General features: G+C 38.6%; 1 pseudogene; it reads right to left on the bottom strand.

Annotated features, from left to right (window-relative positions):
* Window positions 1-18309: 18309 nt before the first annotated feature.
* LOC102441154 overlaps window positions 18310-18933 on the bottom strand; it is a 26855-nt pseudogene continuing 26231 nt past the window's right edge.

Below are 18933 nucleotides of genomic sequence, written 5' to 3'. Positions count from 1 at the left end.
ATCACTATGCTTTAATTATGTTCAATTTCTACCAATGAAATTGGGGGTCACCACAACATGAGGAACTGTATTAAAGGGTCGCGGCATTAGGAAGGTTGAGAACCACTGGAATAGAACAAAAAGGTGGTTTAAGGGTGAATTTCCTATCTCTAGTCCTTATCTCTATTCAGGACATCCATCTTCTCTTGCCTTTAGACATCAGATTTACCAATTATCAGGCCTTCAGACTCTGGAATTTACACCAACACACCCCATCTCCAGATTGTCAGGCCTTCAGCTTTGAACTTGGAATTATAACATCAGCTAGTCTGGTTCTCAGACCTTCAGACTTTGACGGAATTATGCTACCAGCTTTCCTGGTTCTCCAGCTTGCACATGGCAAATTATAGGAATTTTTGGCTTCCATAGCTCTGATAGCCAATTTCTATAACAAATTTCCTGTTATTTATATCAATCTATATTATATTGGTCCTATTTTTCTGCCATAAAGCTAGACTATATTTTACGAACTCCCTTGAATTTAGATGGACATGTGCCTGAGTTCTAGTCAACAGTGTATAAGTAAAATGATATGTGATACCTTGAAGCCTGGTCCAAAAAATTACTCGTTTGTGCTCCCCTAAGCTGCTTTCTCCTTCAGCTACCTGAAGGCAGAAGAAAGTAACGCTCTATGGGATTACAAATCAACAAGATAAAAGGTGTCACTGAGTAGAAATGAAATCTAAACAGCTGCATGGGACTGCTAGGTGAGCAAGAAATAAAATTCTGTCTATTAATACATTGCGGACGGATCACGAGAATTCTTGCTTTATATTACACAGTGTGTTACAAAGTATCATACTTTAAAAAGATATTAGCTTGTAAGAACATGTAATAAATAACTTCAAAATGCAATGGTATTTATTTTTTAAAGTGTGCCTTTAACATTTATGTAAAACATTTTTTGTACTTGTTATAAACTTATCTGGCCACTGGGTAAAGCTAGCAATAAAACTACTGGTCCGCAATGTGTTAAGACATCACATATTTAAATCTATTTTTATGCCAGTTAGCTTCTTTTTAACTACCATCAGGACAGATACAATAAACAAATATATAATGTGGAATACCAACATGTGCTATGAAACAAACAAAACAAAGGGGAGGTTGTCACCTCTAATGAAAAAGTGACATTTGATCAGAAACCTCAGTGATATCAGGAAGTTGATCATAGAACTATCCAGAAGAAGAGTATTCTAAGAGTGAACAGCAAATATAAATACTCTCAGATGGGTCTTGGTATGTAGTTTATAGAACAGCAAGAACCACAGGGCCAAAGCAAAGGAAAGAGTGTCAGGAAAGGAAGATGGGGAGACATATAAGCATGAGATTATGTGGAATATGTGGAATTTGATATTTATGTTTTATTGTAAATATTATTATAAAACATAAATCAAGATGTTCTCTAATTTACATTCATACTTTACTGGGATAAAATTTACAGAGTATAGTACACCAATATTATATATATATATATATATATATATATATATATATATATATATATATTAGAGGCTCAGTGCACAAAAATTTGTGCACTCGGGTGGGGGGCGGTCCCTCAGCCCGGCCTGTGCCCTCTCACAGTCTGGGATCCCTAGGGGGATGACCACCTGCTGGCTTAGGCCTGCTCCCTGGGGGATTGGGCCTAAGATGGCAATCAGATATCCTTCTGGCAGCCCGGCAGCCCTCATGGGATGTCCACTTGCCAGGGGGGAGAAGACCTAAGCTGCAGTCAGACATTCTTAGCGCTGCTGAGGAGGCAGGAGAGGCTCCCACCACCACCGTTGTACTGGCAGCCATCAGCCTGGCTTGTGGCTGAGCAGAGCTTCCCCATGTGGGAGCGCACTGACCACCAGAGGGCAGCTCCTGCATTGAGCGTCTGCCCCTGGTGGTCAGTGTGTGTCATAGTGACTAGTCATTCCCAGCCTTTCTGCTGTTAGTGTCACTTTGCATATTACCCTTTTACTATATAGGATAGAGGCCTGGTGCATGAGTGAGGGCCAGCTGGTTTGCCCTGCAGGGTGTCCCGGATCAGGGTGGGGGGTCCTGCTTGGGTGCTTGGCCAGTCTGGGTGAGGGGCTGAGGGCCGTTTTCAGGCTGGCCGGCGACTGAAGCTCCCAGCCTCTCCTTTTTTTCTTTCTTTTTTATTCTGGGATTTATTTACCTTCTATAATTGAAACTTTGTTGCTGTCACTGGAGCTGAGAGCCGCTCACTCCAGCTCTGAGGCCATGGCCTGCTGAAAGCAGGTATCTGGGGTTTGTTTAGCTTCTATAATTGAAACTTAGTTGCTTTCAGAGCTCAGAGCTGGGCCGCAGCAGGCGGGGAACCTTGGCTTCCTCCAACACTGGAACAAGCAAGCCTCCTGCTCACTTCAGCTGTGTGGCTGTCAGCCGCCATCTTTGTTGGTGGTTAATTTGCATATCGCCCTGATTAGCCAATGGGAAGTGTAGCGAAGATATGGTCAATTACCCTTTTTGTCTTTTATTAGATAGGGTATAACTATAACCCAGATCAAATAAAAACAATTTCCATTACCCTAGAAATTTCCCTCTAATTATTTCCAGTCAGTTGTCTTGCACTGCTAACCTCTACCATCATGCATACAAATACTATTCTGATTTTTATTAGTAAAGATTGATTTTTAATGTCAACATGATCCATTGACAAGTTTCAAGATATAAATGATGTTCATGTCCCTATACTTGCTTAATGGAATGATAAGTTGCAGATGGGATGAGAGGTAAAATTTTAGACATTAACAGGAAAGCACTGTCCAGGAGAGATTTGAAATTCTTCAACAGCCTTATCAGGAGATTAGAGGAGCCTTAAAGAATGTGAACACCATCTTTTTCTAATTTTTTTTCAATTAGAAGCTTATTTTCTCTCCCTTCAAACACTATTGTCTTTGACTTCTTGTTTTCTGGTAAATTAGTTTCAAATTCATAACAGATTAGAAGGTAGATGTTTTTTATTGATATTTGGAGTTTTTCCAAAGAATGGCACTTTATTTTACTCTATTAAAAAAAAACAATATCAGAAGTAGCAATCTTCTATATATATAAAAAGCCCAATATGCAAAGTGTCACCTCGCAAGTTTGACTGACCAGGAATTCGATTGCTCACTATGGCAGCCGGCAACTGGAGAAGGGAGGCCCCAGCCAGCAGCCAGGGAAGGGAGGTCCCAGCTGGCAGTTGGCAGCTGGGGATGGGAGGTCCCAGCTGAGAGCTGGCAGCCACTAAGGACCCTACCCATACATGAATTTTGTGTACTGGGCCTCTTGTATTAGAAATATTTTATTAAACCAGGTAGGATTTTGTAAATGTCAAGGCCCATCTTCAGGTTTTTAAAATGATTATTCCACAGAAATAAGAGGAGCAACAATCATGAATTATTTTCTACCTTAAGATTTACCTTACTACAGTAATATAAATATGAGAGAAAGGATTAAATATCAGGCATATTAGCAGAATGTAGTGGAATTTAGAGGCATGCCTTTAGAGGTTATTGTTCTAATATTATATTCCATAGTATCTCTGAATCACCAAACTTATTTATTCAGGACTGGCTTTTTGGAGATTTTTTCTTGCATAACATCTCTTTTAAACTTGTTTTAAGCTCACTTTGAAAAAAAGAATAAGTGGTTTTTAATAAGGGATGGTAAATATTAATGCAATTATTTAGAAATACCTTGAAATACACAGAGTAAACATGAGCATATTAAATAAATATGAATTTTACTTAGCATCTCTGTGCCTGGATTCTTAGCAGTTCTGGCTCAGTGACTTTGTGATAATAACATATTATCCTTCATCAAAAAGGCAGTAATCTCAAACAAAATTTCCATTTTATGTCAGAATGAAAAGGAAAGAATCACGCACATAGCTAATGTGTGGAACACAGTGTAACCAGTGTCATCTTCCTTTTCAACTAGGGAGCAACAGCTCATGCATAGTGATTGCAAGCATCTCTTCTAGAATAGGCCTAAGAGATGAACATATAAGCTAAAGGAAGGTGAATCAAAGTCAATTTAGAATTAACTCATAAAGTATTTTCTTAATTTTGCATTATTCTTTTTGAATGTGGATTTGCCAATAAACAGCATCAACCAAACATTAAGACATTTGAAGTGAACACTGTATAATTTCAGGCATTACATTATATAATGCTTTATTTGTATTTTAGTATGAAGTACAAGAAATATTGTATTACTAGTACTTATAACTTATGAAAAAATTTTAAAAGAGCAACATGTACCCAACAGACAGTATATAAAATACAAAATGTCCCCCTCCTTGATCATATCTTCCTCCCACCTCCATCTCAGAGGGAACTGCTGTCCTAAATATTATTTATCATGCCTTTGCTGTTTATTTTAATTTACTCACATGAATAAATATCCCCAAACATACTCTCTAATTTTATGTGTATATAGATTGTAGAAATAGGATCAAACCATAAGTATTTTTCTACAACTTGCCTTTTTCATTTAACTTTGATTCATTCACATTGAAATATATGGCTGTAGGTTTTTTTAATTAAATCTTTATTGTTCAGATTATTACAGTTATTCCTCATTTTCCCCCATAGCTCCCCTCCACCCAGTTCCCACCCCACCCTCTGCCCTTACCGCCCCACTGTCCTCATCCATAGGTGTACGATTTTTGTCCAGTCTCTTCCTGAACCCCTCACACTCCCTTCCCCGCGAGAATTGTCAGTCCACTCCCTTTCTATGCCCCTGATTCTATTATATTCACCAGTTTATTCTGTTCATCAGATTTTTTATTCACTTGATTTTTAGATTCACTTGTTGATAGATATGTATTTGTTGTTCATAATTTTTATCTTTACCTTTTTCTTCTTCTTCCTCTTCTTAAAGAATACCCTTCAGCATTTCATATAATACTGGTTTGGTGGTGGTGAACTCCTTTAGCTTTTTCTTATCTGTGAAGCTCTTTATCTGACCTTCACTTCTGAATGATAGCTTTGCTGGATAAAGTAATCTTGGTTGTAGGTTCTTGGCATTCATCACTTTGAATATTTCTTGCCACTCCCTTCTGGCCTGGAAAGTTTCTGTTGAGAAATCAGCTGACAGTCGTATGGGTACTCCCTTGTAGGTAACTGACTGTTTTTCTCTTGCTGCTTTTAAGATTCTCTCTTTGTCTTTTGCTCTTGGCATTTTATTTATGATGTGTCTTGGTGTGGTCCTCTTTGGATTCCTTTTTTTGGGGGATCTCTGTGCTTCCTGGACTTGTAAGTCTATTTCTTTCACCAGGTAGGGGAAATTTTCTGTCATTATTTCTTCAAATAGGTTTTCAATATCTAGCTCTCTCTCTTGTTCTGGCACCCCCATAATTCGGATGTTGGTACACTTGAAGTTCTCCCAGAGGCTCCTTACACTATCTTCATATTTTTGGATGATTTTTTCTTTTTGTTGTTCTGGTTGGGTGTTTTTTGCTTCTTCATATTTCAAATCTTTGACTTGATTCTTGCGATCCTCTAGTCTGCTGTTGGATCTGTGTAATATTCTTTATTTCAGTTATTGTATGCTTAATTTCTAGTTGGTCCTTTTTCATATCCTCGAGGGTCTCACTAGATTTATTGAAGGTCTCACTAAATTTATCGGTTTTCTAGAAAATTCTTGAAAAACCTTGTAAGTTTGGTTTTGAACTCTATATCCAGTAGTTTGCTTTCGTCCATTTCTGTCATTTGTGACCTGTTTCTTTGTCTCTGCATTTTGGCTGCTTCCTTGTGTTGATAGAGTGGCTTTTTGTGCTAGGTGTCCTATAGGGCCCAGTGGCTCAGCCTCCCCAATTACCTGAGGTGGACACTCTTGGTGCACCCCTTTGTGGGCTTTGTGCACAGTCTTGTTGTAGTTAAGCCTTGATTGTTGTAGGTATCACTGGGAGGAATTGACCTCCAGGCCAATTGGCTGTGAGAATCAGCTGTGTCTACGGTGGGAGAACTTCTGTGCTGGAGACACCCTTATGGGTCAAGACTTGCTTCAGTGGAGCTTTGGTGCTCACTGAGTCTGCCCCCTGAGTGTGTCCCTTATGAATCTGAGAAGTTGTAATATGGATGGTCCCACTCTGACCACTGGGTACACTGGCTCTTGGATCTCTAAGGAGGTGCCAATTTAGCCTCTGCCTGAGGCTACCCAGCAGGAGCTATGGAGAGATCTGCAGATATCTCTTCTTTGTTTGGGGTTTGGAAGTGCCCAGATGAGGCCCAGCTGTGAAGCAATGCAAGCTGCTGTGGAGCCTTGGGCCTTCTTTTGGATGTTCTGGGTCTCTCTGACCCAGCTGCAGTTTGTTGGGTAATTTTAGATTACAAAGGGCCAGGCCATTCATATGCAAAAGCCTCTGTGCACAGCTTAGGTGGGGCGGGGTCTCCAGGAATCAACATGGCGGAACAAACAGCCATGGCTGTTCCTCAGCCCTGCCCTAAGAGGCCCTGGGTCTCAGTGTCCTGCAGTAATTGCTGCAAGCACCTCTGAGAGAAAGCCGCCCTCGAGTTCTGACTGATGCCAGACCGTCCAGTTTCTCCCCATATGAGTCTGGGTCCCCAGAGAGTCACCCGGAACTGGAGTTCAGAGCAGTTGGGAGCTTGAGACTCCCTCCTGATTGAAAAAGAAAACCGTGTCCTCAGTTGCCAGCCCTTTCCACGTGCGCCTCCATACCTCTGTGCTTTACTTCTGCACCTCCTCTGAGTCTCAGTGTGCTTTTCTCTTTCCTTCTAGTGGTAGAATTTCCACTCAGCCAGCCTTCCTGTGGTTCTGGATGATGTCCGTTTTGTCTTTTAGTTGTGTTTTTGAAGTGGTTGTGCGAGGCAGCAATTTCTGGTGTTTACCTATACTGCCATCTTGGTTTCTCTGGCTGTAGGTTTTTAAATTTTACTCCTTCCTTCCTTCCTTCCTTCCTTCCTTCCTTCCTTCCTTCCTTCCTTCCTTCCTTCCTTCCTTCCTTCGAATTATAAATCCTATATAATAAAACCCTAATATGCAAATTGACCAAACAACGGAACAACCGGCGGAATGACTGGTCGCTATGATGTACACTGACCACCAGGGGGCAGATGCTCAACGCAGAAGCTGCCCCCTAGTGGTCAGTGTGCTCCCACAGAGGGAGCGCCACTCAGCCAGAATCCAGGCTCACTGCTGGCGAGTGCAGTGACGGTGGTGGGAGCCTATCCCGCCTCCACGGTAGCACTAAGGAACAGCGAGCTGAGGAGTAAGGAGCAGCGAGCAGGCAGATGGTAAGGAGGGAGGGATCCCAGACTGCAAGCGGGTGCAGGCCGGGCTGAGGGGAACCCTCCCCCCCAGTTCACAAATTTCATAGACCCGGCCTCTAGTTTATTATAAATGTCATGGAATACTATTCAGCCATAAAGAAAAAATGAAATCTTAAATTTTGTGACAGCATGGAATGGAAGAATGAGGTAATTAAAATGTCCATGTTAACCAAAGAAATATATACATTTAAGGCAATCTCCATCAAAATCCCAATGTTATTTTATGCACCCCTATGTTCATAGCAGCATTATTTACAATAGCTAAGATCTGGAAACAGCCCAAGTGCCCATCAGTATTTGAGTGGATAAAAAAGTCATTCATTTATATAATGGAATATTATGTGGCCATAAACAAGGAGGGATTCTTACCTTTTGTGACAGCACGGATGGATCTGGAAATGATTATGCTAAGTGAAATGAGCCAGTCAGAAAAAGACAAATACCATATGGTCTCACTTATATGTGGAATCTAAGGAACAAAATAATTTGATGAACAAAAGAAACAGAGGCATGGATACAAGGAATAGACTGACTGCTGTCAGAAGCGTAGTGGGGAGGGGAAAACTGGATGAAGGTGAAGGGATTAGCTAAAGAATAATAACAACAAAAAAGAAAACACACACAATCAAAAAGTAGTTGAGAGCTGACCATGGGGAGGCAGCTTGCATCACAATGCTACATGATTTTTAAAAAATAAAATAATATAAAATAGGCAGAAATCAGTAACAGAATAACTATAACACACACATAATTATATACCTATTCATATGTTAGACTGACTACAGGTAATACTATATATCAAAACTTGAGATATGTATGCAGCTTAAGTAATTAATAGAGATAAAAAGAAGAAAGGCTAAAATTAATTATCTAAGTATACAACTTAAGAACTTAGAAAAGGATGAACATTATACATCCAAATTAAATAAAATCAGCTAAATAACAGATAAGAACAGAAATTAATTATATAAAATTTTAATAAATATCAACAAAGCCAAATTTTTAAATATACTAATAACATAAAGAAACCTCTTCCAAGTTGATGGGGGAAAAAGCGGAGAACACAGGCCCATAGACAGATCCACATATAACTGAATAACTATATAGAGCACTGAAAAATAGGTATAGAATGCACAATTCCTAGTAGAGTACACACTTAAAGAGAAAGGCAAAACTTTTTCAAAAGATAAAATTTATAAAATGTTAACATTATGAGCTTGGATACCAAAATATGCCTTACAGAAGCCACAAAAGTTAAAAATGAAACAGGTTGCAAAATTTAAACTGCATTAAAATTAAGAGCTACCGCTTATCCCTTTACCCATCTATGAACATGGGTTTGTAAATATCTGTTCAAGTCACTGCATTCAGTTCTTTTGGATATATAGCTAGAAGTTTATTTGCTGGATAATATGATAATTCTTTTTTTTTAATTGTGGTAAAACTCAAAATACACATGTGATAATTCTATGTTTAAGTTTTTGAGGAACTGCCAAACTGTTTTCCACAGTGGCTGCACCATGTTACAATGCGCAAGTGTTCCAACTTCTCCACATCCTCGCTAACACTTGTTATTTCCTGTGTTTTAAAAAATAATAACCATCCTAATGGCTGTGAAATGGAATAATTCATTATGATTTTGGTATTCATTTCCCTAATGATTATACATGATTTTAAATAAATCCTATAATCTCCTAAGTACCTTATGAGATTTTTTTATTGTTGACACTATTACCTATGTTCCCATTCCCCCTCTCCCCCACTCTGCCCACCTTCACCCAGCTCCTGCGTCCCCTTCCCTCTGGCCCTCACTGCACTGTTGTCTGTGTCTTTGGGTTATGCATATATGTTCTTTAGCTAATCCCTTCATCTTCTTTCATCCACCAGTTCTTGACATGTGGAATCACTTCAGTTAATTAAAATGTAGCCACAAAAATTAGCCCTTGAAATAAAGGCTACTATAAACATAATTGCCCAATGTAAAATATTTGGACATGACAAAACAAATGCCTTATTTTCCTGCCTTTTGTCTCAGCTTCAAATATTATGACCTCCCTACAAAAGATTCAAATTGAGTGTTGTGGAGGACTTGTTGTTTTGCCTCTCCTCTCTTCTCTGCTTTCCTCTCCTCTCACCTTAGCTCTCTTATTCTAATTTATGGATTTCACTACTCATTTATTCATTCTTTAATGCAGAAATATTTATTGAGATTGCTGCTGGGTACTAGGAATACAAAGATTTACAAAATATGTTAATATAACTCAAACTAGTCATAGAGCCAGACATATAAGTAAACATAAGCAGCAGGACATTAAGTGCTAAAATAAAAATGTATATACGGTATTAGCAGACACTAAAGAAGAAGTGGCTGCGTCTAATTTGGTATAATTAGGAAAGGCTTCCCAGAGAAAGCATGCTTAAGCTGAATCTATATGGATGAATAGTTTTCCAGGCTGACATAATGGGAAATGTTTTGTTTTGTTTTTCAAAGCTGGTGCTTTTTATTTTTTGTTAATCCTCACCTGAGGATATTTTTCCATTGAGTTTTAGAGTGGAAGGGAGAGGGAGAGACAGAGAGCAATATTAATGTGAGAGAGACACATCTATTGGTTGCCTCCTGCATGTACTCTGACCAGGGACAGGGTATGTGCCCTTGACTGGAATTGAATCTGGGACCCTTCTGTTCACAGGCCAACGCTCTATCCACTGATCCAAACCAGCTAGGGCAATGGGAAATGTATTACAGATAGCAGAACTATTAATATTAGTGGACATTATTGAGGGCATGGACTTAGTCTCATCTATATTTTTATACATAGCACCTACTTCAGTGTCTGGCATATTATAGGCAATCAATAAATGCTTGTTGAAAAAATATTGTTTATGGGAAGCTATAAATAACCTTGGTTTGATTAAAGCATGAGCTTAATATGAAGGAATGGTGAGGATGAGACTAGAAATTATATTGATGATAGGTCATAAAAAAGCATTAATATCAAGCTTAGGAGTTTGACCTTTATATAATGATCAGATGAAAGACATGAACAGGTTATAATATAATGTTGGCTGATTTGAGCAGATCAATAGTGGGACTGAAAAGACAGATGAGTAGACTCTACAAGTCATCCTAGGAAGAGACAATATGGCTTGATGAAGAGAAGAATTTGAGAGCAATGTGAAGAACAATGGATGGAAGCAAAATTGTTGGCAGTAAAACCAGTTAGGTGTCTCTTACAGCAGTCACAGCCCCGCCTTCTCGGGGCCCCCTACCTCCCCCGCCAGACCCTCCTGGCTCAGCTCTTTTCTCTCATCCTCCCCCGTGAATGGCCCTCCAGTAGCTGAGACAAAGCGACAAGTAACTGTACAAGCACCCATAGGCGATGCTCTCAGTGATCTTCTTGAGGCTATTCAAATAGGAATTCAGCTGGAAAAAAAGTACAAGAGCCATGTGAGCAAGAGGGCAGAGCGTGAGCGGGGTGGGGGTGGGGATGACATGGCCGCGATCCTGTCCAGACACGTTGCCATGGAGTACAGCGATTATGACGACAGTGATTCTGACGAGGACAGACTGGGCAGAGTGGCTGAGTGTGGGCTGTGGGTGTGAAGGAGACCTGCATCTTTCACTTCCTGGGAGCCCGGGCCTAAGTGAGCTCCTCTGCCTGCTCCTGATGGACCCTCACTCTACTTGGTCTGAACTTTAAAAGCCTAAGTGTAGGTGTTGAGAGCTCTTTGGCGGAGGCGGTGCCGAGGTGTTGTAAAACTAAGACACTCTTACAGTAGTCCATGGAGAAGATATGTGCCTGAATTATGACAGTCAGGACTGAAAGAAGAGAGAGATTTAAAAAATATTTTAAAGGTATATTCTCCAGATTATGTTGTCTGAAAGATGATTGTGCAACAAAAAAGAAAGAAGTCAAGAATGATAGTCACATTCTGGTTTGAGCACATGGTTGGACAATGACTTCATTTACCTAGTAGGAGATAAAAAACAAGTTTTGAGTGGAGCTCTGAAAATAACAGATTTGTTTGGAAGATAGTAGATTTAAAGTAGCACAGAATAAGTAAAACCTGCAGTTAAAGAAATGATTTGGAGCTTCGAAATAAGCATTTTGGTGGGGGGAGAGGTAGGCATTTCCAGTTTTTTTCTCAAATTCCTCCTCTGCCCAGCTCTTGCTCAGGGGGCTGAGTTTTATGCACTGCATCATTGGAGTATCGTATCCTTATCTTACCCTTCAATTTAGCCAATGAGAGAAATCAACAGGAGTTAGGCAGGCAAAAGGAGAAGTACTAGTATGTTTGGGTATTTATTTCCCTGCTCCCTCCTTGTAAGGCCATGACCTGGCTCTTTTCCTTTATTCAAGTACAACCCCCTCCGCCCCCCACCCCAGTGAACTATCCTGGAAAGTTATAGCTCTCTCTGGATTTTGCTAACTCTGTTCTCTCTCCCCTTTTCCTTTCTGTCTATGAGTTTCAAAAGCTTTCTTCTGTTGCTATTGCAGGATATTGCAGCATCTCTAGTTGATTCCCTTTAAATCTTGCCCAAGTCCCTGTAAATAATCCCTTTGTTAAATTCTCCTTATTCCCTGCTTGACTATGGATATTCTCTGTTGTAATCCTGACTAAAACAATTGACAATGCATGTTTTTTGTTATAATCTTGTACAGAGTAAGTTTGAAAATCTATTAGAAAGTCAATATAATAAAGGAATATAATAACATACCTGAAATAAGTCATTAATGTGATCACAAAATTATGATCATGAGCCAATGTACTGTCTTAGTTCATTTCATTGTCTATAACAAATACCATATATTGGGTGGATTATAAACAACAGGAATGTATTGTTCTTTGTCCTGGAGGCTGGGAAGTCCAAGATCAAGACACTGGCATCTTGGTGTCTGGTGAGAGTCCTGTTCCTAATTCATAGACCACCGACTTCTGCTGTGTCTTCACATGGCAGAAGGTGTGACGGAGTTCTCTGGGGCCTCTTTTATAAGGGCACTAATCTCCATCATGATGGCTCCACTCTCATGACCTAATCAACTCCCAAACACCTCTAAATCCCATCACTTTGGAGATTAGATTTCAACATATGAAATTGTAGGTGACACAATCATTCAATCTATAAGAAAAACTTTTAACAAGAATAGAATATGATTATAGCTCAGATGAAATTCTAAATAAGTAAGTTAAGAAAGAAATAATTTATTTTTTATATTGGAAGAAAATTTGAATGCACAGGATAATGTTAGATTTAAATTGAAAAATAAATAGCAACTCATAACCATAAAAATTAGAATACTTTCCATCTCTGCCACTATAGTTGTCATCCTGCCCAGCACCAGTGCATGTCGGGAACTATCTCATTTGTAAATAACTGACCAAGTTTTGGTCTCAAATACAGTTTTACATTATAAGGAATGAAGAATGTTGCTGGTTTTATGTCTTGAATAATGGAAAAACAAATATGGTTCTGCACATATTTTTTATTCCAAAAAGTGAGAATGATTTATGTGTCTTAGATAGGTCTGAAAAGGCAAAGACCCATATTCATATCCCTTAAATGGGCTACTGGTGATCATTTGAGTAGCTAGAAGGAAAGTAAAAATTATCAATAACTGAGTCAACTATAACCTTGAAAAATATTGAATGTATGAAAGTCCAAATTTTTAATATAATGTATGTAACAAGTCAATATAAACAAAATTAAAGGATTAAATAATGCATAATGTAGACTTATATGGCTGATAAAGTTCCATATTCCATTTTTTTATCTCTCTTCTCATATAGTGAGAACGGTGGTTCCCAAAAACTTAAATATATTTTCTCATTTGCAAAATTATTCTCCAATACCACTATTAATAATAAGGTAAAAAGTCCAAGATTTCTTTAGAGTTTTTTGGTGCTTAGAATATATGCTCCTATGAATGCATAGAGCACTGTTTCAAAAGTTAAAAGATTTATTGTTTTCTCTATGGTTATAAATTTTATATACAGGGTTTCCCAAAAAGATGTATACACACTTTAACAGATGATAACTCAATTTTGAAGATATATATATAATGTTTTTATTTTTATTTTATATTTTTATTGATTTTAGAGAGGAGGGAAAAGGGAGAGAGAGATAGAAACATCAATGATGAGAGAGAGAGTCATTGATCAGCTGCCTCCTGCATGCCCACACTAGGGATCGAGCCTGCAACCTAGGCATGTGCCCTGACTGGGAATAGACCTGTGTCCTCCTGGTTTATAGGTCAACACTCAACCACTGAGCCATGCCAGCCGGGTGAGAATGTTGGTTTTATCTTTTCTTCTTTATGAATTGTATTGAGACTTTCTTTGATATATGGCTAATTTTGAAGATGTACTATGACATTTGAGAAGATTTACTCTCTATTATGGTATAAATTTCAACATACATTTATATTTATTATGTTTTTAAGTCTTTTACATTCTTAGATATTTGTCTACATTTGACATCTCTTTGAGTTACATGTTAAAGAATTCTATTACTAATAGCACAATAGGGCCTCACTTAATGTAATCAGTAAGTTCTTGGAAAAAACTGTGACTTTAGGCAAAATTACATAAGAAAAGCAATCTTACCATAGGATAATGGATATAAACAAGAGATAAATTTCTACCATATATTTCTGCTCATCAAAGCATTACCAAACTTCTAAATAAAGGCCCAAACATGTCTAATATTAAATATTGTCATAAATATGAGTTATACATATGATTAAGAAAGATTAATAAAAACAAGGAAGATCATTATTTGCCAAACCACTTATTCACGGTGCCTGGTGGGACCTCACCCTGAACAGGGTGCCTACCAACACAGAGAACACTCACGTCCACACTCAGTCAGATTGGGATAATTTAGACACGCCAGCTCACGTCACAGGCACAGCTTTGGGATTTGGTAGGAAATCCAAGTACCTAGAGAAAACCCATGCAGAGATGGGGTGAACATGCAAACTCCACACAGCCAGTGGCACCAGCTGGGAACTGATTTCTTTTCTCATTGACATTATAAGTAAATGATGTTGAACAAAATAACATTATTTGAGGACTGCTGTACTCTATTTCTTCATCATCTTGTCTTTCCAGGGGCTTCTGCTTTATGAATGTGTTTCCTGTATCATTTAATACATGTATGTTTTTATTACATTTTCATTGTGAGTTGTGGCCTTTATAAGACTTCCATTTCTAATTTAATGTATTTGAGGATGAATTCACTTTTTGTAATATCAAGATTGTAACACCTAATTATTCTTTGCATTTCCCTTCTATATATTTGTTCATTGTTTTATACTTTGCTTTTGTAAGTTACTTTGATTAAGGTGTGTCTTTTAATAAACCAAGTGTGGGTTTTGTTTTATGAGCCAATCTCAAATTCTTCTTTTAAATATGGGAGTTAAGCCTATTTACTCATATAAGGGAATTATTTGAGTATCACTAATTCATACTATTTATGCTATATTAGTATATTATTTTTTATTTTCTATATGTCTTCTCTATGGGGTCTATTTGAATATCAATTATTTCATACTCTTTATGTTGTATTAATATGTGTTTTATATTTTCTAGATCTTTTCTATATGTGGTCTTTTTTCCTTGCTCTTCTTTTATTCTCTTACCATTTAGGAATATATATATTTTCATGGTTACTTTCAATCTAATATTCTATAATGCATACCACTTCACCTTTTAAAATGTGGTTTCTGATTTTTTAAATCATTTATAATAATAAAAGAGAAATATGCTAATTAGACTGGATGTCATTCCAGACGTCCTTCCGGATGAAGCCAGAGCTGGAGGGAAACTCGGGTCCTGGGTACCTGCCGGTGGCCGGAGGGAAGCCCAGGAGGTCCTGGGTGCCAGAGGGAAGCAGCCGGGGGAAGGAAGGCCTACTCTTGCACACATTTTGTGCATTGGGCCTCAGGTCTTTTTTTAAAAAAATATATTTTATTGATTTTTTACAGAGAGGAAGGGAGAAGGATAGAGAGCCAGAAACATCGATGAGAGAGAAACATCAATCAGCTGCCTCCTGCACACCCCCTATTGGGAATGAACCCCCAACCAAGGTACATGCCCCTGACTGGAATCAAACCTGGGACCCTTCAGTCGGCAGGCCGATGCTCTATCTGAGCCAAACCGGTTAGGGCAGTGATGGCGAACCTTTTGAGCTCGGCGTGTCAGCATTTTGAAAAATCCTAACTTAACTCTGGTGCCGTGTCACATATAGAAATTTTTTGATATTTGCAACCATAGTAAAACAAAGACTTATATTTTTGATATTTATTTTATATATTTAAATGCCATTTAACAAAGAAAAATCAACCAAAAAAATAAGTTCACGTGTCACCTCTGACACGCGTGTCATAGGTTCGCCATCACTGGGTTAGGGCAAGGGCCTCAAGTCTTTAAAGGTTAATAAGATCCTTTGATTCCTGCTTATTCCTTATGTAACACTCAATGAGATTTATCCATTTTTATTTCTCCTATTTCTTCCCACTTTTAGATGTTATGTCTACTTTGTCAGAACATATAACATTTATGTGCTTATCTTCCATGTTTGTCTACTTATTAATCTTAGTTCTATAATTGAAAATATAAAATACTCACCATTCGTCCTTTTACCTAAGTATTATCAGTCATATCTTGATTGGATAAAGCTAATCTAATAGTCTTAATAGATTCATCTGAAAAGGTACATTAAAGCAATATTATTTGAGTACTTCAATGATTGATAAATGTTTTTCTATATCCTTTATTTTATTTATTGTTTAGGGTTAAAGCTAATTTTATTTAGATATTACTTGTACATAATCTATAGTAAGATATAAAAACAGATAAAAATTGTTTAACAGGAGTTCTTTAATACCACTTTAAATTTAATTTACAATAGTGTTGGTAATACAGTAGGTCCTTGGGTTACATTGGAGATCCATTCCTATGGCGTGACGTAACGTGATTTTCACTGTAATCGGAACCCACCTACATAAACACCTATGTCACTCACATGGAGCACATACACAGCAATAATGAAGTGAAACAGTAAAAAAAAAATAAAAGAAAGATAACAATTCCTGACCTTTACTTGTGGTAAATAAGTAATAAAAAACATAAAGCACATATGTACATATGTCGAAATGACGGAACTTTTTTTTTTTTAATAAATAAATGGGAAATGGCGATGTAACCATGTCGAGTCCAATGTAACCCGAAGACTGCCTGTACTGCAGGATGGCAGATACTCTGAATAGAAAAGAAAAAGTAATTGTTACTCTGGCTGATAAAGTCCAACTAGTGTTTAATAGATGAAAATGTATCATGTGTTTCAGATGCAAATTATTACAAAACGTTCACAACCTAGCCACTTGATGCTTAGAAAAGATTTTGATATCCTAAAAATTTACTGAAATGAAAATGTTAATTCTCTAACAGTATACTTTTACTAAAGAAAAATGTACGGGCACCAATTCTTATGGTTTGGTTTTGGGCTAACAATAGGAAATCAACCATACCATGTTTGTGTTGCTAACGAGTGATCTTCTCATCCCCTTTGCCTAATCTGTCATACAAAAGAAAGCTTGTAGGACAAGGGACAATTTAAAATAACCTTATAATAATATATAAGTGCTTTAAAATATAAAATTCATAGGTATGAAATACGCTTTTAAATGTTCTCCATTTGTTTTGGTAAATACTCTTTGAAAATGAAAACTGAAAATTCAAAATATTGCCTTTTCCCTTTTCATGTAATACCATATTAGAAAAAGTCTAAATTTAAATGTTAGAATCAAATTTGCTGAGAAAAATACTGCAAAATAATCTAAATTGATTTTTATTCCTTTTCCATTCTTTGAGAAAGACTACATTACATATCAAGGCAAAGGCTTTTTCACTAGTCACAAAATCAAGTTGAAAATAACTTGTTGATTAAACTACAGGAAGGCAACTAATAACTATTAGACTTATGAATATTTATGAATAAACTGCCACTGATTTCATGGTAATGAGCTATAAACAGAAGAAATCCTTAAGTAGATAGTAGCTTTATGTGTCCTCTCCATCCTGAAAACAGAAGGGACATGAGAAACAAATATAACTCCTAATCCAAAGTGCCGGCATACATACACAAAAAACCCTACAAAATACTGTAATAAATGCAAAACCTTGTTATAAAGACAAAATAAGACTAAAAATGATAAAAGTTTCAAGAATAATTTCAAGAGAGTAGGCCTCTACATTGAAAAAACAGGAAAGAAAAGTTCATTAACAACTATTACTTCTATTGAATAAAATTATAGGGTAGCTAAATGGTGACTAGCTCTGATAAACCCAAGAGGCATATGTGGAAACAGCTAGTACAGACATGAGGCTTTTCAGAGTTTAAAAATCTTTGTGACTAAAACCCAAAGTACAGGCTTCCTACAATGACCGGGTACAAACCAAACAGATGTCCACTCAGGGACACACAGACATTCTTGCGGGGGGGGGGGGGGGGGGCGGCTGATTTCCTCAGGTGAACTCATTAACACAACTCTATTTGCTACAGTCATTACATTCAAACCATCAGCCCAAACAACTCTTTAGCTAAAGATTCCTGTGCCATGTCTGAGCCTCACTAGTACCTGCCACCTTTTTTGCATGCTGGGTCTTGGTGCGAATTCCTTAGTCAATAAAGTGTCTTATTTTTTTTTGCGCAGTCCTATTTATAATCAAAGCCTGGGGTGTTCGTCTATCATAGACAAGCAGTTATGGAGTGAAGGCTCCGGTGAGGGATCCCGAATCTGGCCAGAGCACTCGCCTTCGCCACCCCCACCACAGGCCACAGAGAAAAGCAAAGAGCTCTCAACACCTACACTTAGGCTTTTAAAGTTCAGACCAAGTAGAGTGAGGTTCCATCAGGAGCAGGCAGAGGAGCTCACTTAGGCCCGGGCTCCCGGGAAGTGAAAGATGCAGGTCTCCTTCACACCCACAGCCCACACTCAGCCACTCTGCCCAGTCCGTCCTCGTCAGAATCACTGTCGCCATAATCGCTGTACTCCATGGCAACGTGTCTGGACAGGATCGCGGCCATGTCATCCCCACCCCCACCCCGCTCACGCTCTGCCCTCTTGCTCACATGGCTCTTGTACTTTTTTTCCAGCTGAATTCCTATTTGAATAGCCTCAAGATTGGATCACTGAGAGCATCGCCTATGGGTGTTTATACACTTACTTGTCGCTTTGTCTCAGCTACTGGAGGGCCATTCACGGGGGAGGATGAGAGAAAAGAGCTGCGCCAGGAGGGTCTGGCGGGGGAGGTAGGGGGCCCTGAGAAGGCGGGGCTGTGACTACCAGTCCAGTGGAGGGCGGCTGAGGAGGCGGTAGGAGGACCCAGCTGCTACTGGGAAGGAAGGCTGCATGGGAATCTGGAGAGAACTGACAGAAAGCAGTTTCTGCTTAAGGGATCATGGCCGGTGGTGGGGCGGAGGCGGTGCCGAGGGGTTGTAATATTCTATGATCTGGGCTGAGAGCATCCCAGCTGGAGCCCTGGGTACTGAGGCCTGGGACCCCTCTGTGCCTGTGTGGGGTGGCGAAGGTGAGTGCTG

Source organism: Myotis lucifugus, unplaced genomic scaffold, assembly GCF_000147115.1.
Source record: "Myotis lucifugus unplaced genomic scaffold, Myoluc2.0 scaffold_2, whole genome shotgun sequence".
In the NCBI taxonomy this organism is placed as follows: Eukaryota; Metazoa; Chordata; class Mammalia; order Chiroptera; family Vespertilionidae; genus Myotis; species Myotis lucifugus.
Note: the sequence above shows the minus strand (reverse complement) of the source record. Positions and strands in the feature narration are given on the sequence as shown.